Source organism: Mytilus galloprovincialis, chromosome 8 (genome assembly GCF_965363235.1).
Source record: "Mytilus galloprovincialis chromosome 8, xbMytGall1.hap1.1, whole genome shotgun sequence".
Classification (NCBI taxonomy): Eukaryota; Metazoa; Mollusca; class Bivalvia; order Mytilida; family Mytilidae; genus Mytilus; species Mytilus galloprovincialis.
Genome location: NC_134845.1, coordinates 54,577,563 through 54,605,180, shown reverse-complemented (window position 1 = coordinate 54,605,180; position 27,618 = coordinate 54,577,563). Strand labels below are relative to the sequence as shown.

At 31.5% G+C, this 27,618-nt stretch overlaps 1 pseudogene; it reads right to left on the bottom strand.

Moving 5' to 3' along the window:
* Positions 1–37: 37 nt before the first annotated feature.
* LOC143042224 (uncharacterized) lies at positions 38–26,673 on the bottom strand (annotated as a pseudogene).
* Positions 26,674–27,618: the final 945 nt, after the last annotated feature.

Sequence of the window (27,618 nt, the reverse complement as noted above, 5' to 3'; positions counted from 1 at the left end):
ATAGAAAGATAAATTATGATGAAATAATAAATAAATATTCTATTTTCGTTTTATTCCAATCATTAGTGCTTGGTCCAATTACTTCTCTAAATAACTATTAAACATGTCTACAATAGTATCGTTCTTCTTTTTTTGTACTATGTCAAAAGGAGTCTTTCCTACTTTATTTCGTTTTTGTATATTGGCATTCTGATCCAGAAGTAATTGTACTATTGTTTTGTTTCCTTTCATACATGCAACATGGAGTGGAGAATTTCCTTTTTCATTATAAATATTTACATCTGCATGATTATCTATTAGAAGTTGAACAACATCAAAACACTCCTTTCCACACGCAATGCACAATGGCGACTCCTTTGATGCATTTACTGCATTAACAGCTGCATCCTGATCGATCAAAAATCTAACAATGCGTTCATGTTTTTCTCTACATGCAACATGAAGGGGAGTTTTAGCAGATTTATCACATACGTTGACATTTGCACCACTGAAATGTAATAATCTACATATGTCCAAATGGCCCTTACTATAACTGAGAAAAAAATGCCGTCCATCCTTGTTCAGTAACTACATCTGTTTCAGCGTTTTTGTCTAATAGAATTTCAACACATTTAAGTTTACCTTTCATACTTGCGACATGCAATGGCGAATAGCCATTACCAGACTTAATTATCACTTTCGCAAAGTTATCTAGCAATACACCTACTATATTATCATTGCCAATTTGGCATGCTATATTAAGTGGTGAAATTTGTTTAACATCAGTTTGGTTCACATTTGCCTTGTTTTCCAAAAGCAATCGCACAATATCTTGTTGATTACTCTCGCAAGCTGTCCAAAGAGGTGTTCTGCCATGTGCTTCACATTCATTTGTCATATCTTTATATTCAAGTAGAATTTTAACAATATTCAAATGTCCTCTTTGACAAGCTATATGAATTGCTTTCAGTCCATGTATATCTGTATTTTTTATGTCAGGCTTATAGGTCAATAGCTCGCTAACTACCTTAATACTTCAACTCTCACATGCTCTTTGAAATGCTGTTCGTTTTAAGGTTTTATCCTTCCTATTAATATTGGCATCTTTTTTTAGAAGCAATGTTACTGTAGACGAATGATCATTCAACGAGGCTGCATCCAAAGGCATTAAGTCTGCGCTATCTGCCATATGTAACGAAGAGTGGTCTATCCCAAGAATTGTTTGAATGACTTTGTCGTGACCACCTAAGCAAGCCATAAACAATGGCATTCTTTTGCTGTTATCCTGGTGATTTATCTGGTCCTTTTGTATTTGATAAAGTGTAAATACCAAATCTTAATAACCTTGTTCTAAATCAATATGCAGAGGTGTAGAATTATTATCGTCGCAAGTAACATGTATGTCTTTTAAACTTTTAAGACATTTGTGAAGTTTAGATCTAAATCGTGAATGCTTCATCTGTATAACAGTAAACACAACACTATGATCACCTTTTCTTATATCCAATAATATTCTTTGAAAATATAATTCTTCCTGTTCTGGTTTCACCATGATTACTAATTTAGCATGCTCCTGTTGTATAGAAGTTAACTGCAGTCGATTTGCAAGAAATTTACTGTTGCCATAGTTTAGTAAACAATGAATGATACTGCTGCCTACTATAAACGAAAAGTTTCGGAACAACGTATCGTGAATACAAGCAAATCCGTGTTCTGTTTCTTTTATGTATGTTCCAATCAAATCATATAGTGCTGACATCAGCACTGTAGTTGAAGGAGAAGTATTTAAATCCACATTCATTACACAGATCATTTAACAACTCTTTAATTGTTTGATTTTCAAGGCTTAAACTTTCTTAGCAATATTATCATCTTGTACTACAAGTAAATATATTGCAAGAAATGCTATATCAGAGTTTTCCTTAATGTTCCCGATTTCTTCGTCAAGGATTTTATATGGATTTACAAAAAAACATACTTGTATCTTCTAGTGTTGAGTACATCGCACATAGCAACGGGAAGAAATCATACATATTGATTGTATCTTCGTTTAAATCTGGTAAGTTATACCTTTGGCAAAGTTTAGTCCTTTCACCAAGAGATAGCTTCAAATCATATGAAAGCAAATCAGAATGTATTGGTGAGACATGTAATAAGCGACTTAACCCAGATTTATAAATATAGGATCTGCAAGTAAGTATAAGTTTCGTATTCAAAGAGTTAGTAAATGTTTCTTTTATAAAGTTTTTTTCATTCTGCCATCGTCAAATACTTGTGTCATCAACAGCATATCTTCCTACTGGATCATCAATTACAAATATCTGTTTTGTTTCAGGCAATAAGTATTTTCGGATTTCCTCTGGTGACGAGATAGGTAAAATACAAAATGCTGTTTCCTTTTCTAACTTAAAAGCTGTGTTATATGCTACAGCAGATTTTCCGGATCCGGGTGGACCTGATATTATCTCGAATCCATGAGTTTTCATCTGATCCAAAACAGTTTTTGACGCAGAAGTTTCTTCAAAGAGCATATTTCTTTCTCTCCATTTCATTATTTTCTTTTCTTGTAAATCTGGAAAAGTGAAAATTCAAGAGCAAAAACAAAAACGACATTTTGATAAAATGTCAAGCATACATAAAAGTAGGTTAAGTGCTGATAGTTTTCAATGCAATTTCACACATTGTCGTAGATTAAATATCTTCCGAAATATATAAGTATTCATTGATAATATTTCGGGTATGTTAAAATCTCAATTGAAACCGGAATAAAGATATATTAAATCGTAAAGTGCATTTACTACTAGGCCACAGGATAATTTCAATACAGTATGACGTTTATATATCTTTGTTTTTTCCAATGTACTTTATGGAAAAACTGTATACCATTTGTTGTTTAGTTGGAAGTGTTATTAATGTTTATTGATGAATTAAATTTACAAAACTTTACATTATTGGATTCGAAAGTTAATTTGTGAATGTTCTGGAAGTTCAGTATAGAAACAAAAGAAAGCATGAACCCCTAAGCTTTAAAAACTATAGAAAAAAGTCGAAAATCCAAATGCAAAACCCAAATTAGACAGGAAACATACTAGGTATTGATTGAGGAAAATATTTAAGTAAACTGTAAAAGGCATTTGATCAGAGTTTATAACGGCCTACACAATGTACATATGTTATTTTATCATTCAAGTCTGTAATCATTAGCTGTTAGTGTCGTTTTCCAAAAGTTAAAATAAAATGTTTCATTGGAAATCTGCTTATCTTTATATTTTAAAAAGTTATTGGATCATAACATTTAATAATTTTCCCTCAAATATTTTCAAATATGCAAACTTGAAACAGAATAGTATAAACACAACACAAAAAAAACTTATGTTTAATTTATATTTGGTAAACCTTGTTGGTCTTAAAACTGTCTTAAATATTGTGTTACAACGTTTAACAGAACGATTAAAGTAGGCTTTATATACAGGTTGTATTTTTTGAAAATCAAGTGCTGCTGTACCTGTAACGTTCTTTACTAAGATGTATGTTTGAAGATTATTGTTATTCATGACTATGATGAATTCTAGGTTTCTTCGTTATTTTTAATAACAAATAATTAAATTCATTTCATACCTAAAACATCGTACGGAATCAGGCATGTCGTTTCATTTTTATTAAAACCGTTAATTCCTGTCTGAAGATCCCTTTTTTTTTCTGAAGTATATAATGTATAGATTTGTCTTCTTGCACATTTCTTGATTTTGATGAAACACCTGTAAAAAAAAGTCATTCAAAATTAAAAAAAGAATATTAGGATATTTCTTATAAAATGTATATATAGCGAAGTACACTCAAAACAAATATGGTTCAAGGGTCTATGAGGTCAGTCTTCCTTGATATAAGCGACAACATTTGTCTTTTGAAAAAGCGTAATGCAAAAACAAACACAAAAATAACCCGTAAAACCGAGTAATACGTTAAGTTTATCCTGGATCTCATTTAGGTTCATGTATAGAAGGCTGACTGTCTCGTTGTTGCAAACTCATGTGTTATATAACTGATTGCATTAAATAAACCTCATGTGATTCTGAAAAAGTAAAATCACAAAAATACTGAACTAAGGGGAAAATCAATTCGGAAAGCCCATAATCACATGGCAAAATCAATTAACAAAACGCACCAGAACGAACTGTACCATTCCTGACTTGGTACAGGCATTTTTAAATATAAAAAATGGTGGATTAAACCTGGTTTTATAGCGCTAACCCTTTCACTTTGATGACAGTCTCATCAAATTCTGTTATATTTACATTGATGTGTTTACTAAACAGACACAATAAATAAAATAGTCAAAATATGGGTACATCAGTTATCATCGTATAACAATTTTAAAAGGAACAATTTAACAGAACACAAAAACATCTATCTACAAACACATTCATTGATTTGTGTGTCTGACGTCAAACAATTGTATACGTCACAGAGATTTGTCGTTCAATGTGCATACAAACAATTTTAAAATTTACATAGGCAATGTTAGCATACAGGGTTAAAAAATCAAAAGTGTGTAAGAATACATTTCAGAAATAGACCCGAGATTTAAATTAGTCCAACAATTTATATATAGAATTTATAAGAATCCACAAATAGGTCATTCCACTACGCATTGAATGATTTTGACGTTTGTGGTGCAACGTATTTTGTTATTCATAATAGAAATATATCATAATGACATAAGTAAGAACAATATCAAACTGACGGGATCTTTTAAAGTACAGAGTCACGTTATAAGAACCAAATAAATACAAAAAGTCGCATATACAAAACACACCACAAAAAATGAAAGACAATACAAACACATTGACGAGATGTATAAGTACCGAGCCACGTCAAACGGATATCACATAAACCATTCAACAGTAAAAGTGATATTATTAATAGAACAAAGACAAATGAAAGAACTATAAAACACGTTGTCAAGATAATAAACAACATCAGTACGCAGAATCTATACATCAAGACCATCGTGTATTATTTGTGAAGTTGATACGGAATATTTATCAACAAGGTCTTGGTACAGTACAGCCTGTGACATTCTCTTAATTATGTCCATCCTCTTGCATGGTCAACATCCAATGGTGGCCATTCATTGGGGTATTCAATCTTGAGATGTTGGCCATTTATTGGGGTCATAAAACATACAAGGTAGGTTGATGTTTTATCTAATAATGTTACCTGTTGTAATCAATCAGGGTTGAAGTTTTCAACTTGTATGTTTCTGTAAAATTTACCCGTACAGGTAACTTAGGTTTCTTTCAAAATTGACATTTCACCTTTTTTTGAAAATGTAGAATAAGACATTGTTTTAGTCTTTGTTAATTAATATTAATTTTGATTTTCTGTCTTTTGAATTTATTCAAATTTTTTTTTTTATTATTTTATTTGTTTTTATTCATTTTTGTATGATTCTTTTAATGTCTTCTTAGTAAAAATCTTGAGAAGCAAAAAGACAAAAATGTCAAAGATAAAGTTATTGACTAGCATTTGAAAGACAACAGACTTTAATTATTTTTTTTTCAAAGTAAAAAAAAAAATTAATGTACCTGTCAGATGTTCATTGTATTTAACTGTTTATTTGCATTATTTAATGAATTATCATTACTAATAACTAATAATCAAGCAAATGATATTTTTAAAGAAACCATGAAGGAAGTAATTTTTAGCAAGCCTGTTTCTTAACAAAATAAAATGATCAGAAAATATCAATCCTCAATATAATCAATTTTTATAACATCTATTATTATTCAGGAAAACTACAAATATAATTATACGGTTTTAATAGGAAAAAACTATTTTTGTCTATCTTTTTTTTTTAATCTGAAATCAGGAGTTAACATAATGGACATGTTGAAAAGACTTATTTTCCAAAAAAATATTTAAAGAAAAAAACTGTCTTGCTTTGCCTTTTTGAAACAAATGTGAACTTATTAAATATCTTCAGTTTGGATAATATCTGTCTGACAAAATACACTTATATAGATGGTTACACTTTTATGGTCTATTAATTAAATCATTTTTTTCTGTGTACATTTATATTGTTGGAAGTACTGGACTGGTATGATACATATTTTTGGTATAAATTTGCAAATATTTCCCTAAACCCAGGCCTTTTAGATAAAGTTAACAATTTCAGGGACTTAAATGAATTAAGACTTTAAAACCCTTGATGAAAAATCAATTTAAAGAAAAATATAGGAACATTTTTGAAAATAGATTTAAGAATAAAAACTTTGGTAAAAACTGTATACGCAAATGTGTCACATAGAGATTTACGAGTTAGTAGTCATAATTTAGAAATAGAAAATAGTGGACAATATAAAATTCCTAGAAAAGATAGAATATGAAAACTGTGCCACTTGCTGGAAAATGAAGACCACTCCTTCCTTAATTGTAAAATTAACAAAACAACTTGAAATGATCTATTTGAAAATTGTTTACCTTCTCATAATACTGTCTCTTACCAAAGAACAAAAAGTGAAAGAAATGCTAAACCTTAATTATTACATGAATATGTTGAAAATATTGGTTCCCTTGTAAAATAGTCATTATTAGAACTGAGGGTAGAAACCTTAAAAAAAATCCATGTGTTTAATTTCTTATAGAATTGTTAATTCTTTGCATTATAATTGTTTTTTGTTTGTTTGTTTTTTTGTCACAAACTAAATACCATATATTTATATATATATGACAATACAAATATTATCAAATTTTGTTGAATTAATGAATATTTTGAATATATTTATTCAATAGAGAAATAAGGAATTGCCTAAATTTTATTTAGAATAAGTTCTAAAGACAATCTTTAACATTTGTAAAACAGTATTGAATGTAGATAAGTCTATCTACTATGATTTAAGTATAAATCATTTTGATTTAAGAAAATTAATTTGAGAAACAACTTTTCAATAGAAAAATGCAGGCATTGGGAAAGTTTGCAATTCTTTACTGGTTGTAATTAGTTATCAAAGGTACCAAAGGTGCATTATATTAGAAGATGATATTAATTCATTCTTCACTTATCATAAAGTACATGTAAAAAATAACTTAAATTGATTAAAAAGGTATAATGTCAAAACATATAGTCATGAGTTAAATAAAAAAAAAAAAAAAACAGCTATTTATTCAACTAGTTATATTATTTCATTTTATTTTTGAATTTAATTTTCTTGTCATAATCACAGTAATTAAATTTCACAAACACATACATGTATATTTTACCTGAGACACATGACCTGTAAGTTATATAATTTTAACACTTCAATGCAGTCAAGATTTCCCTTTATCCTTGACTAGTTTTTGATTAATACCTTGTGTATTAATTAAGCGACAGGGGGTATAATGATGGACATATAGGGCCACCATGGTCGACATAATTTTTATGGCCACCATGAATAAGATAATGTCACAGGTAGTACTGTACCTTCCGATGAACTTTTTTTAGAAAAAGGACAAGACGTTCATTGACATACCCCTGGTTCATCAACTTTCTACTCAGACACTGATGACGTTTTACAAAGTCTGAGTAGGAGCTGCAAGCTCTTGAATATCGAAGAAGTTGGGAAATATATATCCCATATGCAGGTGAAGTTGGTATAGTGCTACTAAGGTGGGGGGGGGATTTATAAAATCGTCTCGTTTGTCATAGATTCTGGTACTGAGTTGACTGTGTAAGTCAAATTTGAAATATAAGTCTAAAAATGAGGCGGAGCCGTGTCTGTTGTTTCCTTAATCTCTAGTTCTGGGGGATAACAGTGGAACCCAATCAGAAAAGTTCGGATTGTTTATGGAAAGAACATCATCAATATATCTGAAAGTGAAATTAAATAATATGGCTTCTTTGATACTCTTGTTTTGACTGGAGGAACTCCGATTCATAAGAAAATAAGAAGAGGTCGGCAAGAAGAGGCGCACAGTTTGTTCCCATATGAATGCCGACAACTTGTTGGAAAAGTCTACCTCTTAACTCAACAAATATGTTGTCGATAAGAAACTCCAGCATACTGACCACTTGTTCTTCTGTGTAGCATGTTTGACCTTTTTGTTTGTCATTATAAACGAAATATGCCTTATGAAATCCCAAAGTAATTAATGTATAGCGTATGCTACCATTTTTTATGTTGAAAGGCATTGTGGATTATTTCTTTAAGGCAATTTTTGAAGAATTTTGGTAGAACTAATTTCAGAAAAAGACCGAGATTTAAAATTGTCTAGAAGTTCTTTAGAATTTTTAAGAATCCAAATATGGCTTATACCACTACGCGAGTAAGCAGCTTCACAGTATTTTTGAAGACCCTCTATCACTGCGGACAGAATTTTAGTCAATCTAATGGACAATTCTTTAGTGGAACATGAAGATGAGACAGTAATATACCGTTGTTTGTACGGAATTTTATGAGGCTTTGGAATCCAATACAAACTTGGTACGTCCTTTGATTTAGTGTTCAATGTAATGTTTATTGAGGCCATGAAGGACTTATGATTTGCTAAAACTTCATCCTTCTCAATTAAATAATATGTCTTTGTATGTGGGATTACCTGAGTGCTCCTTTTCTTTGCCCAATTATTTTACAAGGCATTCGTAGTAATACGATTTACATACAAAGACAATATTATTTGAAGCTTTGTCCGCAGGAACAACAACATACTTATCATGAAGAGATGATAAACATTTGATGGCCTCTTTGTCTCTGAAAACAGACTTGGGTCGATTGTTCACAAAGTTTTTCAACTTGTGAATGCAACGTTTTATCAGAGACCTGATGGTTTTAACCCATTCTAACAAAGTGTCAATTTAACTTCTTCTCGCTTAGCCCATGCTCTGGCGTAGTCCTCAATGCAATCCATAATTATTCTGAAGTTATGGTTCCAACTGATGTATTGGGGTTCTCTAAACTTAGGACCATGAGAAAACACCTTTCGGAGATTGTCATGTTGAATTATGTTTAGATCCCCAGTTATAACATGACCAGAGGGGCTGTAATTATAAGGCGAGTGGGAACAGTCACATGTCGGAGGTTTGTTTAGATATTGTTCTAAGTCAAGGTCCTGCAATGCTTGTTTATAGTTAAATATTTTAGGTGCAATGGTTTTGGTGTAACTGTAGGATACAACAGGAACAGACTGATTTTGAAAATAAATAGGAATCTTAGATGTTACCTCATTGTGATGTAGAACGTTGCAGATATTGATTGTATCAATTCCTTTATTGGCAAATTCAACAGGAAGGAATTTCCTCTTTTCCTCATGTAAAGGTTCCGATCTTATTGGTTTGAAAAGCCGGATAAGAGCTACATCATATATAATACTGACTAGTCTGTATATTGCAGAAAATGTATTGGTGCCTCCTTTTTTCAAGTGCATAATCTCTCAAACGTTTTAGAAAATTAACTTGCAGTGAAAATAGAATAGTTCTTATGTAATGTAACCCTAGTGGAAGACTTTTTTTACATTAGGCCGATGGTAATGTTTTTGCTCATGATTACGTTGTTGTCGTAAGGTAGTATTAAATAAACTCATTACATTCAAATTTATTATACTTCACGTTTAAATGGCATATTTTGATTGGCTAATGTGAGGGTGTTAATGTACATGGCTGAGGGAGTGACATTTTGTTTTGCATGTCACACTCTCGTCCAGACCAATCAAAAATCGATAATTCGATTGACAATGAATTAAATTTACATCAAGTAATTAAAGACATTGCTTTAATTCTACGTTTTTGGTTCAGATTCTATTATTCGACTGTCAAAATAAAAAAAAAATAAAACATCTTGCTCTTTCACTTCTGTTGATTTTTCTAATACATTGGTCATGCTGTTATGTACGTCACATCATAGAAACTACTTTTAAATTAAATTCATCTATAAATGACATTATTGCTATTATATTTTCCTTTGATCTTTTTTTGTGATAATTTTCATATCACTCGAGTAGAGTGAAAATAAAAACTATCGCTAGTTTCTAAGGTCCTTAGCAACAGCGTATTAATCCATATCTACGCGCACGAGTGTCGGTCAATGAGAAAAGTTTAGCCGGAACAATAAAAAAAAAAACGTTATTGGATGACTTAGCTAAAATGTCACCAGAAATATACAAAATTAGGTCAATGTCAGGAAAATATGAACTTTTTTGTATGAGGCTGAAAAACTGGGAAAGGTCGAGGTTCTACCGACCACTTCCCCGGTTTTGCGCCGAGTACAAAAAAAAAATAAAATTTTCTGACGATGCAGTATAAAAGATGACTTCTCGTAAGACGTTTAAATATTTTTCCATGCATTTAATAGTTAATTAATTTAAAGTTGATAAAAGTAATCAAATCATGTTTCTAACAAATATAAAATGTCAATTCTACATAAATCTACATAATGATCGTTAGTCTGTCTGTATTTCTTCTGCATACATGTATATTTCTTCCTGTGTTTTGAAAATACATCTCCTATGCTCAGTCATTGACGCATCGGAATTATAGGACTAGGATTTCGACCTAGATACAACGCTTTAATTAATAGAAAACTTATGTTTTTTTTGTTTTTTTTTCCAACTTTAAATATTTTATTTCACTACTGGTTGTGAACAATGTCCCTTAGCGCTACAACAATGACGCTAAGGTTCCTCCCTGTGTTGTTAATTGCTAAGATCCTATAAACAATCAATTAAGAAAGTAATAATAATAAAAAAAAACACCAAATAACCGGATTTTATTCCGTCATTTGTTTTGATTATATAAAACCAGTTTAACCGAAAGTAGAATGATCAAGAATGACCAAGCATTGTTGACCTCATGGCTTGACAAATAATATCATGAAATGGTGAGTAATTTATTACCGTACTCAAGTCACTTATCAAATGTGTAAAATTTTTAACTTATAATAATCGAATATTTCAGGTAAGTAAGAATGAAGTATATTGAAGAGATCAAAGAAGGAGCTATTGACCCCAGATCTAGATTGATTTGTATATTATTAATTGATGGAAAATGTTCACTTGATGTTACAAACATCAATTACTGGACAAACTTAAAAATCAAACTACTGAAACTGAAAAAACAAGAAGTCACAACTCAAAATATTAATAACACATCCAATTCACCACCTAACATTGACTTTAAAACGGTGACAATGGTGTTCGCCATAATTGAACACGCCGGATGATCAGTTGATACAACCTTTTTCAAATGACTGAACAAGCTGTGTGATTACATATTTATATCAAATAAGCCTGCGCCAAAAAAAAAAAAAAAAAAAATACCAAAAAGAAAATGCATTATCATCGTTTCTCTAATTCTTCGTCAATTTAATCCTTTCAGCACCCATTGTATAACAAATTTTTAATCAACGTGTGGTTCGTTTGATCTCAGTACTTCATTGGTTAAAATCCGTTTATGACGTCGAATTTTCTTGCTTTCCTCTAAATTTCCTATTGTGACGGCATGCAAAAAAGGCGACAATGCCTGATGACGTCACATAGAGAGAACACATGGCTGTGTACATAATGTATATACAACTCGTCTAAACATCAACCCAACATTGTTAGATCTGTAAATTATATATAAGTAGGTCTGTAATTTAGCTGATCTGTAACAATAACATCTTCATGCCTTATATATCATGTACTGTAGTACGCCGCTGGATTAAAACTGACGAGGAAAGGTAACACACGGCCAGCGAAAGCTCTTTTTTTGAGAGCCCAGGTTGTCGTGTGGTCTAGCGGGACGGCTGCAGTACAGGCGAGTTGGTGTCACGATATCACAGTAGCATGGGTTCGAATCCCGGCGAGGGAAGAACCAAAAATTTGCGAAAGCAAATTTACAGATCTAACATTGGTGGGTTGATGTTTAGACGAGTTGTATATACATTATGTACACAGCCATGTATCATCATCATTGATCGCGATCCGATGGATACATCTGTTGTAGAGTTGTCACTGACTCAGACGTATTTATATATATATATATAAGATGTCTAAATTGAAAACTACGTTCAAACCTATGATTGCGTTTGATAAAAACCGCAATGTTTATACGTGCGCATGTAAAAAAAATTCGTTGTAGAAGAGTCTAAAAACAGCACAAAAAAACATTTTCCAAAAGACCAAAAGAGTGAAAAAGTATATTTAAACAAAACGCATTTGACTAACAGGTCGAACAACTGATGTTCTTTAACCCTGCTGACTGCCTTTGGCGATTGCCAAATAAAATTGATCACAAGATGTAACAAAATGGATCTTAATATAAATTTCATACTAAACAGAAAAAACATTTTTAACTTGTGGCCACGATGTTATGCCACAAACATACTGTGTCAATATTTTTTAGTACACCAGATCCGGATTTCGACAATAAATGTCTCTTCAGAAATGTTAGGGATCGAAACGGTATTTAGAAGGCAATATAAAAAGTACTCTCATTTGTAGATAAACTCTTGAATTTTAAGAGTCAATATAGGATAAACGGATCATATAAACCGGAGGAAAAATAAGATACAAGCCCAAACAAAAAAATTAAACGAGTCTAAATTGAAAACTACGTTCAAACCTATGATTGCAATGGATAAAAACCGCAATTTTAATACGTGTGCATGTAAAACAAAATCGTTGTAGAAGAGTCTAAAAACAGCACAAACAACATTTTACAAAAGACCAAAAAAGTGAAAAGGTATATTTAAACAAAACGCATTTGACTAACAGGTCGAACAACTGATGTTCTTTAACCCTGCCATTGGCGATTGCCAAATAAAATTGATCACAAGATGTAACAAAATTGATCTTAATATAAATTTAATACTACACAGAAAAACATTTTTAACTTGTGGCCACGATGTTATGCCACAAACATAAGGTGTCAATATTTTTTTAGTACACCAGATCCGGATTTCGACAATAAATGTCTCTTCAGTGATGTTAGGGATCGAAACGGTATTTGGAAGGCCATATAAAAAGTACCCTCATTTTTAGATAAACTCTTGAATTTTAAGAGTCAATATAGGATGAACGGATCATATAAACCGGAGGGAAAATATGATACAAGCCCAAACAAAAAAAATATAAACGAGTCTAAATTGAAAACTACGTTCAAACCTATGATTGCGTTGGATAAAAACCCGCAAATTTTATACGTGTGCATGTAAAAAAATTTCGTTGTAGAAGAGTCTAAAAACAGCACAAACAACATTTTCCAAAAGACCAAAAAAGTGAAAAAATATATTTAAACAAAACGCATTTTACTAACAGGTCGATCAACTGATGTTCTTTAACCCTGCTGACTGCCATTGGCGATTGTCAAATAAAATTGATCACAAGATGTAACAAAATGGATCTTAATATAAATTTAATACTAAACAGAAAAACATTTTTAACTTGTGGCCACGATGTTATGCCACAAACATACGGTGTCAATATTTTTTTAGTACACCAGATCCGGATTTCGACAATAAATGTCTCTTCAGTGATGTTAGGGATCGAAACGGTATTTGGAAGGCCATATAAAAAGTACCCTCATTTGTAGATAAACTCTTGAATTTTAAGAGTCAATATAGGATGAACGGATCTTATAAACCGGAGGGAAAATATGACACAAGCCCAAACAAAAAAATATAAACGAGTCTAAATTGAAAACTACGTTCAAACCTATGATTGCGTTGGATAAAAACCGCAATTTTTATACGTGTGCATGTAAAACAAAATCGTTGAAGAAGAGTCTAAAAACAGCACAAACAACATTTTCCAAAAGACCAAAAAAGTGAAAAAGTATATTTAAACAAAACGCATTTGACTAACAGGTCGAACAACTGATGTTCTTTAACCCTGCTGATTGCCATTGGCGATTGCCAAATAAAATTGATCACAAGATGGAACATATATATATATATATATATATATATATATATATATATAAAGTCTATACCTTTCTGTTTACATCGTTCACATCGTATACATCGCGTTGACAATATTGTGTCAATATCGTGTTTATATTGTATATATAGAGTCTATACCTTTCTGTTTACATCGTTCACATCGTATTGGTAACAATATTTTGTCAACATCGTGTTGATATTGTATATATAGAGTCTATACCTTTCTGTTTACATCTTTCACATCGTATACATCGTAATGTGAACAATATTGTGTCAACATCGTGTTTATATTGTATATATAGAGTCTATACCTTTCTGTTTACATCGTTCACATCGTATACATCGTAATATTAACAATATCGTGTCAACATCGTGTTTATATTGTACATAAATAGTCTATACCTTTATGTTTACATCGTTCATATCGTATACATCGTAATGTTATCAATATCGTGACAACATTGTGTTTATATTGTATATATAAATTATATAACTTTCTGTTTAAATCGTTCACATTGACTACATCGTAATAATAACAATATGGTGTCAACATCGTGTTTATATTGTAGATATAGGGTCTATACCTTTCTGTTTACATCGTTCACATCGTATACATCGTAATGTTAACAATATTTTGTCAACATCGTGATTATATTGTATATATAGAGTCTATACCTTTCTGTTTACAACGTTCACATCGTATACATCGGAATGTTAACAATATTGTGTCAACAACGTGATTATATTGTATATATAGAGTCTATACCTTTCTGTTTACATCTTTCACGTCGTATACATCGTAATGTGAACAATATTGTGTCAACATCGTGTTTATATTGTATATATTGAGTCTTTACCTTTCTGTTAAAATCGTTCACATCGTATACATCGTAATGTTAACAATATCGTGTCAACATCGTGTTCATATTGTATACATCAAGTCTATACCTTTCTGTTTACATCCTTCACATCGTTTACATCGTAATGTTAACAATATAGTGCCAACATCTTGTTGTTGTTGTATATATATTTTTTTTTCGATTATTTTGCTAAAGAATTATAAGGATTAAACACATTTTTTCTAGAGGTTATTGATGTGTAAACCGGGACGATTAACGAATCGAAAAAAAATATTAACATCGCATATACATCGCAATGTTAGCGATGTCAAGGATCTTAACAATATATAAGGGTTCAAACAATGTAAACGATGTTGACACAACATCGTTTTAACATTTTAGATATCGACAATATTGAACAAACATCCTGCACTGGACATGAATAACAATTACTCACCGAAGTTATTACTATTTTTTCGCATGTGATAAACTGAAAATAAAATGTTACATTCAAAACCACCTACAGGTAAAATATGTAAAGTGATTGTAAGAAAATCCCAAGACCAACCAATGGATATTCATAATTCTACATTTTACGATATGAATTGTTTTTTGTCCACAAAATGCTAACACATGAACAGGTAGTCGATTTTCACTTTTCACTGCTTTTTCAACCGAAGTTAGCCGATCAGCGCGATGTGTTTGGTTGCAGATTATGTCTTGTCCGGTGTTCTTCAAAACTTAAACACTTCGCAAGTTTAAAGCCAGGGGAATTGTAATGACGAAGGCTTATGGAATTTATGCACGGGTTTAACCTATGTTTACCGATTCTATGTTTAATGCTAAAAGACTTAACTATTGCAATTTGATAAAACGAGTAGCCCAGCGGTTGGAGCTTTTACATGGGATGACTTTTTTTTGTCTTGTGTAGCTCCATCATTTCTTCGTGTATTGTTGTAAGGAGTTTTGTTTGTTTATTTTACTTGTTTCTTTAACTTTTACTAGCTCTGATGCCTTTCGCGGATTTGGCTATACTTTTTGGACCTTTTGGATTATAGCTCTTCATCTTTTATATAAGCTTTGGATTTCAAATATTTTGGCCACGAGCATCACTGAAGAGACGTGTATTGTCGAAATGCGCATCTGGTGCAGAAAAATTGGTATCGTCAATGTTATTACTACCACTAGGTCGATGCCTCTGCTGGTGGACTGTAAGTCCCCGAGGGCATCACCAGCCCAGTAGCCGGTACTGGCATGAAAATACGGATTCTTTTGTGTTATAAAAATTTGCTGTTACAAAATGTTAAATTATTATAAATCTAGGAATGTACCTCCATCTGGTGCAGGACAATTGGTACCGTTACTGTTACTACTAAGGTGTTGACTATATATTCATAAGACTTTCATTTATACGTGTCAATCTCAATATGCTAATATAGTGAGTCACACGTTTAATATGAAGAATAATATAATACGAAGGGACTAAAATGAAGACAGGACAAAATTTAGTATCATATATATATGATATGCTTTGTGTATGATTACAAATAAATGTTTAATGAACCGTTTTTGGAATTCAATGTCCCTTAGATATAGTTTGGAAATACCAAATACAGTTCATTTTTGTCGCAGATAACGGCTTTGAATATGAACTAGATAACTAAATAAAAAGATTGTATAATTAACAAAATATATTTTTCAACTAACCTAAAAACAATACCAGTAAAGCAGACATGCAAACAAATGTAATTATAATAGCTAACCAAGCAACACTACCTGTAATTAAATCACACAGTCAATCATTTATTCTTGTGGTTTTTTTAAGAGCTGTTTTCAATATATCGTTAGTAATTGTGCATTGACCTTCCACCTATGTAACCCAAATTATTATACGTTAGTCTCTTACCCAGGCTTTCCATCTATGTGACATGCTGATCAAGCAAAGGGCACTAGTGATTTTGGCCCGTTCAATTTGCTTGTCAGGACATTTATCAAGAATTTGCTTGTAAGGACATTTATCAAAAACGTCGAAACGTGTCTTATTATATCAAATATATATGCTATAAAGTATTGTCCTTCAAGTTCAGTTTATAATTAAGTTACTTTTCAATCCAACGCCACGAACTTCTAGTTTAACTTTAATTAATTTACTTGATTTTGGTTCATGATTTATCATGATAAAGATGTTGAAAGCAAATAGAATGTTATTACTAAACAGTAATAAATACATGATAGATTAATAAGGTTGATATTTTTGTTGTTATCGGCCATTGTAATGGTATCAAATGTTCATGTATTATTTTCTCGTAAATTTTTTGAAAACTTGAAATCTATAAAAGAATACCGTATAGGTTGCATTTCTGTAAGTATTGACAATGCAATTTCCCATAGGAACTCCTTTTACGGCTAAAACTGTACCACTTTTACTTTGAAGTTTTGAAAAAAATCTTATCCTAGAATTGAAAGTTCATATGCACCACAATTTTTTTCAAAGGTCAAAATATAGGGCTGTGCGGCATAATTTCAACGTTTATATGCCCTGAACTTCTCAGAGTTTAAACTAACACTAATTTTCTTAACTATCCCTACCTCGTATGAAAGGTTAACACAGATTTCAATGTAAACAATATGCACAATGTATATTTACTGGTAACATTCCCAAGTTATGTCTCTGTGAGATGGATCACAGAGAGCATAACTGGGAACCAGTATGAAAACAAAATTATTTTTCTATGAATATTCAAGATCTCCCAAAAAGAGGCGTGTTTTGAGAAACAGCTGCATTTACAAAGGGCAACCTATAGCGAGTTATTTTCGCGATTGTAAAATTTGGCGATTTTCATTGAATAAGGTATACGAAATATTTTTGCGAATTCAAAACTTGTATCAAATCCTTCGCATGTACACTTTGAAATTAACGTATCTTTTTATGTCGATTTTGTTTTTTGCAAAAATGTACTCCCCGCGAAAATAACCCGCTATACTGAAATTTAAAACTGATAGACACCGTATAATTAAAAAAAACATGTGAGTAATAAAATTTATTGAAAATAAAGTCTTTTATATTTATTGGCTGTTTTATTATTAATATCAACATATTAATAATAAAACAGCTAGCATCTTTTGTTGTTATCGACGATTGCCATGGTATTAAATGTCCATGCATTATCTTCTCGTAATTTCTGTTTCTTACATGGTAATTTGAAAACTTGAAATCTATAAAAGAATATCGTATACCGAGTTATTTTGGCGGATGTAAATTGTGTTTGTAGACGAAACCCGCGTTTGGTGTATATATAAAATTAAATACTGGTATCTATGATGAGTTAATATACACATTTCACAAAACCGGAGATTATTCTAATCCAAAAAAAAAAAAAATATCAAGCGTCAGCAGATTAACATTACAAGGCAGAAGCTAGTTTTTACCTATCAAAATATATGGCGGATGCAGATGTTTAAAACATAGTGTTTGACTTATGTGTAGAAATAAGTAGGGTTTGACGAAGAAATTTATTTATGAATGGAATATTTGTAAAAATAAAATCTGCGAACGACACGTTTCATGCCAGCGATTAATTATAATCTGCGGGAGCAGGATTAAAAAGCTGCAAATTGTTTTTTCTTCATGTATATCTTAGGGGAAAATATCAATCATCTTTGGCGATTCAAAGGCTAAAACCAGAAAAGAAAACACACAGCATAGAATAAAAATGTTTGTTTAAAGCAGTATATATATGGCAGATAACAACTAAACACTGTCAACCAAAACGCTGGGTTTTGTAAACATTCAGCAGGTATAATAGAACATTTTAATGGTCACTTATGCGTATATACAGGTAAACGTTATGAGCTTCTAAATAACCCAAATCCCTCTCATGTGTCCAATTTGCGAATGTATTATACCAATTTAATATTAAATCGCTTAACGGGTTGCAGGTTATTGGTGGACCGCAGGTTCGTGTTGCTTAGTCTTTAGTTTTTTCTTTGTTTTGTCTACTCTACTATTATGTGTCTCTCTGTCTTTTTAGTTTTAGACATGGCGTTGTCATGTTATCTTCAATCTATGAGTTTGACTGTCTTTCTGGTATCTTTAGTCCCTCTTTTAGTTACACTACACAACTACTGAGTTCCTCTATTTTGGTCCATAATTTCCCCAATAATCCCAAAAGATAAAACAAAAAATATGATGCATAATTTCGTAATCCTCATATGAGCTATCATTTGTTTGGTTTAAATCCATTCTGTACTGTTGTAATATTTGTAAAATTCTAAAACACTGCATTCTACGTTTCTTAGATTTAAAAATTTCTGAACACTTCTACTACGTTTCATTTGCTAATAAAAAACCGTCAAAGACCAACCATACTATTGCACTATTATAATAAGTTGTCAAACATGATTGTAGCAAAACCTTTGTGGTCAATAATATCAGCTACCAAATGAATGTTAATTTTACTGTGTGATAAATATTACTTTGGTTTGCATATATATTCTTGTCCATGCACAAACAGTTATTTTAAGACGCACGAGGATTTGGATATGTTTTATGGACAAAGAAATTATGAGTCATATCATATAACTTATCATCAGAGTCGGCAATTGCTTTGCTCATGGAAAATATTTAGCTTTTGCTGTTGTCATTGTATTTCTATTACCTTTTTCGTTATCCTAAGTGTATTTAAAACAGAGCCATGAACTAAACATTTTTCGTAATAAAAGGGTATTTGTACTTATAATAACAACATGACCATACTATAATAATATGTATGGAATTGATTAGGAAATACGTTGTCAACTATTGATAAAATGCTTAGCGATAAGTGTTCTAGATTAACAGATATCCCCTTCCTCAAAAATGACCGAAGACATAATGTGTCTAAAAAAGACTAGATATTTCTACTGACACTTTCTTTTTAAAACAATACATTTGTATCGACAAGTTGACCATGAACAAATTACCCTTTCGAGGTACTTGATTACCTTTGCTCACTATATTTCGTTCTGGAGCTTGCATTGATTTCTGATTTCTATGGGATTTCTTATGCAATTTATTTGAAACAACAAAGTTCATTAGTTGTCAAAATATGTTATAAACTTCACTTTTCGCTTTTTGTAATGATGCACATTTTTGTCATGAGACAATTTTAGCTTAACTTCATTAGCACAATTAACTTGGCATACATGATACAGCAAGAACAGTAATAAGTGAATTTTATATCTCAAAATCACATTTTGGTTACGGTGAAGGTTTGTGTCTTTTGAAACGGTTAAACCCGCTGCATTTGCGTGCACATGCCCTAAGGCCGGACCCTCTTGCTCAGTGGTTGTCATTTGTTGATGTGGTTCATAAGTCTTTCTCGTTTTTTAAAAAAGATAAGACTGTTGGTTTTTATGTTTGAATGGCTTAACAAAAGTCACTCTTAAGGCTCCTGTTAGCTTGTAGTTAGATGTGAGCAATGGCTCCGTGTTAAAGGTTGTACTGACATTAAATGTTTACTTTTGTTTACTACTGATAATTGTGACTTGGATAGGGGGTTATCTCATTGGCACGCATACAAAATCTTCTTATATATATATATTTATATATATATATATCATGTACTGCAGTACGCCGCTAGATTAAAACTGACGTGGAAAGGTAACACACGACCAGCGAAAGCTCTTTTTTTGAGAGCCCAGGTGGTCGTGTGGTCTAGCGGGACAACTGCAGTGCAGGCGATTTGGTGTCACGATATCACAGTAGCATGGGTTCGAATCCCGGCGAGGGAAGAACCTAAAAATTTGCGAAAGCAAATTTACAGATCTAACATTGTTGGGTTGATGTTTAGACGAGTTATATATATATATATATATATATATATATATATATATATATGCATTTAGAAGTCATCGGCGTATGTTGTTGGAGACAAAAAGGAAGATGTCATATTCTCAAAATGCACATTTTGGTCACCGATAAAAAAATATATTTCACCCAGATAATACGATATATTAAAAGAAAGCCAAAAGTAAACCAGACGGACATTCAAAATCGTATGTCGGAAATAGATTGAAAACGTCATGGCTTAAAAGAAAAAGACAAACAGCCAGACAGGTTTACGCAAAACACAACATAGAAAATTAAAGACTGAACATGAAGGGCAAGGAGGGCTCCAAATGGTTTTATATTTCTGCGTCGTTTACACGTTTTGTTTAAAAAAAAGTCTGCTGGTTTCTCGTTTATTTGTTCTTTTATCACTTGCATACAATACGGTATTTGTATATGTAAGATATACAATCATAAATAATAAGCCTTAGGGTGTTTGATATAAATTTTGTAGTTGTTTACAACATAATCATTTATGTTATTATTATGCAGTTTAGAAATTACTGAAACAATAATAGATGCTAATGGAAGGACCATATAACAACTTCCTATTTGACTTACATTATAATTCAGGAATGATTATAATGTTCAATGCAAGTTTCCCGTCTTCACTTTTCTTAGAGTTCCCCATTAACAGTGTTTTAGAAGTTTCCACGACAACTTTAAATGCAGACTCCACAATTAGAAAAAAAAAAACACTTGGATTTTTAGAAGATACCATGAGTTGTTGGGATGACACCTTTATTTCTGAACAACATCATACTAGATTGCGAACTTAATGAACATAATATATCACTTTGGATTCCGTACAGTAAAGGGAGAATTTCTGATAAAAAAAAGTACTAAGTATCGGACGTAAGTTTTAACAAGTAAGTTGACATTGCAATTCATTTGATATAACTTGTAAAATTGTACAATGAATCATTTTAAATTTCATAATTGATTTGAGTCCGTCCTTTGGCTATAATTTAAAAGTGATGTCTGGCCTTGACATACTTCATTTTAATTCTAGAGGATATGTGACGATTTTTCAAATTGAAAGTTCACTTTAGTTATGCTCCCATCCTTGCATCAAACCAATTGGAGTTTGTCCTGCATTATTTTTAATGTTCAAATCGGCTTTTTCATCACGTAGTAGTTGTGCGACTCGTCTGTTTCCTTTTAAACATGCAACATGAAGTGGAGAATTTCCATTCTTGTCGCAAATATTTACATTTGCATTATGTTTTAAAAGAAGTTCAACGATTTCACAAGACTTATTCATGCAGGCAATGTGCATTGGCGACTCTCTTTGGCTGTTAACTGCATTGACAGTTGCAAAATTTTCTAATAAAAATCTTACAATACCTTCATGTGCCTCTCTACACGCAACATGAAGAGGAGTTAGTGCAGATTTGCTACTTTGGTTTATATTTGCACCATTCTCTAGTAATAATTGACATATTTTCAAATGGTTTTCACTACAGCTTATAAAAAACGGCGTTAATCCTTGTTTAGTACCTAAGTTTATAAGGGCTTTCTGGTTTAAAAGAGTCTCAACTACACCAAAATAACCTTTTGAACACGAAATGTAAAGTGGCGAAAAGCCATCCTTAGTCTGTACATTTATTTTCGCTGATTTATTTAACAAAGCTCCAACTATATATTCATTACCATTTTGACATGCTATATGAAGAGGCGTAAAGTTTTTGTTGTAAGGTTGATTTACATTTGCGTTATATCTTAAAAGCAAGTCAACTATATATTGTTGATTACTTTCACAAGCTATAAACATACATGTAGGAGCTTCACCATGAGCATCACATTCATTTATCATATCTTTTTTATGTTTCAGTAGAAGCTCAACCAAATCCGAGGGTCCTCTTTGACATGCTATATGAATTGCTTTTACTCCATGTACATCTGCATTTGTTACGTCAGGCTTCCTGTTCAAAAGCAAACGTACTACTTCTGTACTTTTCTTTTCACACGCTCTCTGTAACGCTGTTCTATTCATAGTTTTATCCTTTCTATTAACATTTGCCCCTCCAGCTAAAAGCAATGTAACTGTTGATAAATAACCATTTTCTGAAGCTGCATCTAAAGGTGTTAAGTCTTGGTCATTTGCAGTATTTAGTGAAGACTTGTTGAACGTAAGAAGTGTTTGTATGACCTTGTCATGACCACCTAAACAAGCCAAAAACAATGGCGTTCTTTTATTTTTATCCTGTTGATTTATCTGGTCCTTTTGTAAATGAAAAAGTTCAAAAACCAAATCATCATAACCTTGTTCGGATACAACATGCAGAGGTGTCACTTTATTTTCATCGGACTTTAAATCCTCCGCTCTTAAACGTTTCAAAAATATGCACAGTTTTGTTCTAAATTGTAAATATTTCATCTGTATACCAGTAAACACAACGCTTTGATTACCCTTTTTTATATCCAACAATAGTCTTCGAAAATATGATTCTTCCTGTTCCGGTTTCACCATGATTACTAATTTATCATGCTCCTGTTGTATGGAAGCTAACTGCAGTCGACTTGCAAGAAATTTACTATTGCCATATTTTAGTAAACAATGAATGATACTGCTCCCTACTATAAACGAAAGGTTTCGGAACAACGTATCGTGAATACAAGCAAATCCGTGTTCTGTTTCTTTTATGTATGTTCCAATCAAATCATTTAGTGCTGAAAACAACACTGTAGTTGAAGGGAAGTATTTAAATCCACATTCATTACACAGATCACTTAACAACTCTTTAATTGTTTGATTTTCAAGGCTTAAGCTTTGCTTAGCAATATTATCATCTTGTACTACAAGTAAAGCTATTGCAAGAAATGCTATATCAGAGTTTTCCTTTATGTTCCCGATTTCTTCAATAAGGATTTTATATGGATTTACAAAAAACATACTTGTATCTTCTAGTGTTGAGTACATCGCACATAGCAACGGGAAGAAATCATACATTATGATTGTATCTTCGTTTAAATCTGGTAAGTTATACCTTTTGCAAATTTTAGTCCTTTCATCAAGAGATAGCTTCAAATCATATGAAAGCAAATCAGAATGTATTGGTGAGACATGTAATAAGCGGCTAAACCCAGATTTATAAATATAGGATCTGCAAGTAAGTATAAGTTTCGTATTCAGAGAGTTAGTAAATGTTTCTTTTATAAAGTTGTTTTCATTCTTCCATCGTCGAATACTTGTTTCATCAACAGCATATCTTCCTACTGGATCATCAATTACAAATATCTGTTTTGTTTCAGGCGATAAGTATTTTCGGATTTCCTCTGGTGATGAGACAGGTAAAATACAAAATGCTGTTTCCTTTTCTAACTTAAAAGCAGTGTTATATGCTATAGCAGATTTCCCGGATCCGGGTGGACCTGATATTATCACGAATCCATGAGTTTTCATCTTATCCAAAACAGTTTTTGACGCAGTAGTTTCTTCAAAGTGCATATGTCTTTCTCTCCATTTCATTATTTCCTTTTCTTGTAAATCTGGAAAAGTGAAAATTCAAGAGCAAAAACAAAAACGACATTTCGATAAAATGTCAAGCATACATAAAAGTAGGTTAAGTGCTGATAGTTTTCAATGCAATTTCACACATAGTCGTCGATTAAATATTTTCCGAAATATATAAGTATTCATTGATTATAGTTCGCGTATGTTAAAATTGCAATTGAAACCGGAATAAAGATATATTAAATCGTAATGTGCATTTACTTCTAGGCCAAAGGATAATTCTAGTACAGTACAAGGTTTATATACCGTTGTTTTTTCCAATATATTTTATGGACGAACTGTATACAATTTGCTGTTTGGTTTGAAGTGTTATTAATGTTTATTGCTGAATTAAATTTACAAAACTTTACATTATTGGATTTGAAAGTTAATTTGTGAATTTTCTGGAAGTTCAGCATAGAAACAAAAGAAAGCCTTAACCCTTAAGCTTAAAAAAAACTATAAAAAGTAGAAAAACCAAATGCAAAACCCCAATTATAAAGGAAACATACTAGGTATTAAATGAGGAAAATATTTAAGCAAACTGTAAATGGCATTTTATCAGAGTTTATAATGGCCTACACAATGTACATATGTTATTATTTTCGAGTCTTCAATCATTAGCTACTAGTGTCGTTTTCCAAAGTTAAAATGGAATGTCCCATTGAATACCTGCTTATCTTTATATTTTGAATAGTTATTGGATCATATCATTTGATGATTTTCCCTCAATTATTGTCAAATATGCAAACTTGACATAAAAAAGTATAAACACAACACGAAAAATCTAGTTGTTTGTTTTAATTTATATATGGTAAATATTGTTGGTCATAAAAATTGTCATTCTGTCACAATGTTTAAGAGAACGATCAACGTAGGCTATATATAGTAAGTTTTGAGAATTAGGTGCTGCTGTACCTGTAACGTACTTTACTAAGATCTATGTTTGAAAATTATAATTCTGGTACTTTTGATAACTATTTGAAGATTACTGTTGTTCTTGACTATGATAAATACTAGGTTTCTTTGATATTTTTAAAAACAAATGATTAAATTCATTTCTTACCTAAAACATCGTACGGAATCAGGCATGTTGTTTGATATTTATTAAAGCCGTTCATTCCTGTCTGAAGATCCCTTTTTTTCTCAAGTACATAATGTACAGATTCTTCTTCCTGAACATTTCTTGATTTTGATGAAACACCTGTGAAAAAAAAGAGTCGTTCAAAATAAAAATAAAAATATTAAGTACACTCAAAACAAATATGGTTTAAGGGGCTTTGAGGTAAGTCTTCCTTGATATATGCGACAACATTTATCTTATCAAAAAGTGTAATGCAGAAACAATTACAAAAATAACCCGTAAAACTGAGGAACACGTTAAGTTAATCTTGGACCCCATTTAGGTCCATGTAAAGAAGTCTGAGTGTCTCGTTGATGCAAACTCATATGTAATAATACTGATCGCATTAAATAAACCTCACGTGATTCTGAAATTTATAATACATATTTTGATTGGCTAATGCGAGAGTGTTAATTTACATGGCTGAGCGGGTGACATTTTGTTTGCATGTCACCCTCTCGTCCAGACCAAACAAAAATCGATAATCCAAAGGACAATGAATTAAATTTACACCAAGTAATTAAAAACAATGTTGTTATTCTACGTCTTTGGCACAGGTTCTATTATTTGACTGTCAAAATAAATAAAATTGAACATCTTGCTTTTTCACTCTGTTGATTTTTCGAATACCCGAAACATTGTTATGTACGTGACATCATAGAAACTACTTTTAAATAAAATTCATCTGTAAAAGACATTAATGATACATTCAGTATAATAAATCAAAAAACACATAGCTGAGAGGATGATTGAGCAGATTAGTACCTCGAAAAAGCATTGTCAACAGTGGTTGACAATGTTTTCTCGGGGTAACCATCTGCTCTATCAACTTCTTAGCTACGTGTTATTTATATAATGTTACTTTTTAAAACCATTTTTCGAACAATTACTCACCGAAGTTATTACTATTTATTCTCATGTGATAAACTGAAAATAAAATGTTAGATTCAGAACAACCTACAGGTAAAACATGTATAGTAAATGTTAGAAAATTAAGACCAACCAATGGATATTCATAATTCTACATATTACGATATGATTTGGTTTTTTTGTCAACAAAATGCTAAAATATAGTCGATTTTCACTTTTAACTCTTTCTTCAACATAAGTTAGCCGATCAGCGCATGTGTTTGGTTGCAGGTAATGTCTTATCCGGTTTTTTTTAAAACTTTCACCTTTTGTAAGTTTAAAACCATGGGAATTTTAATGACAGAAGGCTTATGATATGCTTTGTGCATGATTACAAATAAATGTTTAATGAACCGTGTTTATATTTCAATGTGACTAAGATATTATTTAGAAACACCGAACACAGTTTATATTGGTCGCAGAAACCAGCTTTGACTATGAACTAGATAACTAAATATGTATACTTAACAAAATACATTTTTCAACTTACCTAAAAACAATACTAGGAAAGCAGACATGCAAACTAATGTAACTATAATAGCTGACCAAGCAACACTACCTGCAATTAAATCACACAGTCAATAATTTTATTGTTGTGTTCTTCTCGAGCTGTTTTCAATATATCGTTAGTAATTGTGCATTGAGCATTGAGCTTCCACCTATGTAACCAAAATTATTATACGTTAGTATCTTACCCAGGCTTTCCATCTATGTGACATTCTTACCAAGCAAATGACACTTGTGTTTTATGGCCCGTTCAGTTTGCTTGTCAACATTTTTTTAGGTAGTAAGGAGATTTATCAAAAACGTCCAAACGTGTCTTATTATATATGCTACAGAGTACTGGCCTTCAAGTTCCGTTTATAATTAAGTTACTTTTCAATCTAACGCCGCGAACTTCTAGTTTAAGTTTAATTAATTTACTAGTTGTTGGTTCATTATTTATCATGATGAAGATATTGAAAGAAACTTAGAATATAATTCATAAACAGTAATACATATAGACGGTCAATTCAATTATTAAGACACAGTTGAAGAAATACAAATGTGTGGAAAGCTCAAAAGAGCAATATTTATTTAATTTAAATTACATCAGAATGTTTCGACCTACACAAATTGATGGTTATTAAAGTTACGGAACTATGATTAAATAATATGATAATGATACAGTTTTAAAAACCACAATAATACATTCAACCGTTTTCAAGAGGGACACTTGACAAACAACTTCAGATTATATCTCAGTGTATATTCAAAGCGCTTTATTAACATGATATAGCTTTATATGATTATTAACTGGTATCGTTTATCAACATAACAGCATATGTCATATATGTTGCTATTATATAAATGTGTTGTTTTTTTTTAAGAAAAGATCATATTCTAATATATGTCATCACAAAATGATGGTTTTTATAATTTTACGGTAATGAAATAAAAATATGATAGTAATGTATCACCAAATAAATCTACCGAATTTTCCGAAACATGCATATCCTTTTCAACAC